Source organism: Aedes aegypti, unplaced genomic scaffold (genome assembly GCF_002204515.2).
Source record: "Aedes aegypti strain LVP_AGWG unplaced genomic scaffold, AaegL5.0 Primary Assembly AGWG_AaegL5_hic_scaff_75_PBJ_arrow, whole genome shotgun sequence".
Classification (NCBI taxonomy): domain Eukaryota; kingdom Metazoa; phylum Arthropoda; class Insecta; order Diptera; family Culicidae; genus Aedes; species Aedes aegypti.
Genome location: NW_018736448.1, coordinates 150,651 through 153,180, shown reverse-complemented (window position 1 = coordinate 153,180; position 2,530 = coordinate 150,651). Strand labels below are relative to the sequence as shown.

General features: G+C 42.1%; 1 long non-coding RNA gene across 1 annotated transcript; it reads left to right on the top strand.

Moving 5' to 3' along the window:
• Positions 1-395: 395 nt before the first annotated feature.
• On the top strand, positions 396-2,042 carry LOC110681369. Its single transcript, XR_002503178.1, has 2 exons — positions 396-1,134; positions 1,194-2,042. It is a non-coding gene; the product is annotated as an uncharacterized LOC110681369 (long non-coding RNA).
• Positions 2,043-2,530: the final 488 nt, after the last annotated feature.

Below are 2,530 nucleotides of genomic sequence, written 5' to 3'. Positions count from 1 at the left end.
TCAATTCTGATGAAAAACAAAATCTTTTAAAAATCATAGAAAAACATAGTGACTTATTTTTCATAAAAGGGGAACAACTTTCGTTTACGAATGCGATAAAACACTCGATAAAAACGAAAGATGAATTACCCATTTACACAAAATCTTATCGCTACCCCTTCTGCCATAGAGAAGAGGTAAAGCGGCAGATTTCTGATCTTTTAGATCAAGGAATTATTAGACCCTCTAATAGTCCCTGGACCTCACCCGTGTGGATCGTTCCAAAAAAGTTGGATGCCGCCGGAACTCAGAAATGGCGATTAGTAATAGACTATCGCAAGTTGAATGAGAAAACGATTGATGATCGTTATCCCATTCCTAATATCACAGACATTCTTGATAAATTTGTAATGAAATCGAATAACCCCTGTATAGAGCAGCTTTCTGCACGAAAGCATTTAGCTTCTTTACAAGCGTAGCGCCACCTCTCTGTGAAAGAGAAATGCAATTCAGAAGCTTTTTGGCTGCGGCGTGAGTACCGTTGCGATCTCACAACGTTGCAACAAACCATCCAAAATTTTTAGAAAAAGATAGGCTGGCACTCAAAAACAAACCAGTGGAAAACGGACTAAAAAAATGTATAAGTCCATCATGCATATAAAACAGAATGAGACAGCCTCAATTTAGGTAGATTTTTTATGAAAAGATGGGAATTTCAATAGCGTCCAGTGTTCAAGGTCACTGTTTGAATGCAGAATTTAGTTGGCATGGGTTTTTTAAATTTATTCGAGTGGAGATCGTGAACAAGTGCACATCGGGAAAAAACTGAGTATTGAAAGTTAATACCAAGTGAAGTTGAATTGAACATCTTAACAAGGTAGTGATTAAAATAAGTTCAAACGTTTTGAGAATTAATTATTAAATTAATTTAGGTACGGCAGAGCCAAGTGATAGGCAAATATTTAAATTAAATAGTGTTGCTAGTAGAATAACACGTGCTAAAAAAAACAACTCACCGGTAAGAATAAGTTTGGTGTCTTGATTTCAAAAGTGGTGATCAGCTTGAATTTCAAATCAATGTAGGCCCAAAAGATCTCTATCGGGATTTAGCTGTTCTGGAAAGACAGGACGAGCTGGCTAAAACCGTATTCGCTGGTAAGATTAGTACTATGGCGTTGATAGAATTTAAATTCATAAATTGACACGTTGAACAGGTATAATCCCCACTGCTCAACGTGGGTGCCAGTCTGGGACCAGAAAGTTGTTCGGATACCCGTTAAACATCCGATAAGCAATCCAGAAGGACCACCCTAATCGCTTTCCCTCCTGACAAGCCACCCCACTCCCATCCGGGGAAATTCTGAGTGGAAGCGTTTGGGAGCATCGTCTACTACCGCATTACTAGAGACGGCCGCGCCACTGGTGGCCAACATAGGAACCAGCAGTATTCTCCAAGCGTTTCACTGCTCGACACGTCACACGGGTTGCCTACCTAATAGCGCAACATAATCAGCCGATCCGCTCGATAGCCGAATCTGCTGGAATCGCCGACCAGGGGTCTGCATCACGTTAGTGCACACGGAGCAGGAATTGTGCAACACTACGCTCGTTCAGTTGGATGTACGGTGCCCGCTGATCGAAGCCCGTCTTCGTATTCAAGTCCAATATCACCTGCCAGCCTTTCCGCCACCCGGCCAAGTCCCATTGGTCGCTGCGTTACGACTACTACCACCACGCTCTTTCAGTTGGATGAATGGTGCCCGCTGATCGATGCCCTTCATCACGCTCGTTTGAATATCAACCCGCCATTCCGACTCGGGCCCAGTCCTATTGGTCTCTGGGTTAACGAGTACCACGCCATCTACCACGATTTCACCACCAAGACGCTTCCCGCCACGCTGCTTCCGATTGCTGCTGCCGATCTTCTGCGCCAAAACAGGATAACAGGTCAGATCTGATTTTTTTTTTATGAACCATAATGAGCTCGAAGAACTTCATGTAAAGCAAGTGACGTCACTTAGGTAAATTTAAAAACTAGAATATAGAACATGTTGAATTCAGAATTTTAGACAGTTTAGTTGTGCTAAGACAGTAATTTACGCCTCCACTCAGGGTGATTGGGATATTGATGCTGAAGATTCTTGCCCCGATATTGAGTTTCCTCTTTTTTCATTCCGTTTAGATTCCGTTAGGTATAAAGATTTTTGTTGGTCTGTTGGTAACGCTGAGGTTGACGACTGTTTGAGCCTATTGACCCGCCCGAACGAGTGTCTCAAGCCGGGCCTCTATAAAAAGCAACAGCAGTCTCCATAGGGGAGTGGCGCTTAAACTGCTGCTGTTAAGTGTGAAAAGCTTTCGTTACATTTGGCGCCCAACGTGGGGCCCGAAAAATAGAGTTCATTTTCCTATTCCATAGATATTTAGTTTCAAAAGCATTGTTCCTTACATACAAGTTTACTTAACTTATTTTTGCTATAATTTGATAGTTTCCGAAATTACTTTCACATCCAGCAAGCAAGATTTTCAGCTCATATTCAGTTATTAGAAGTAT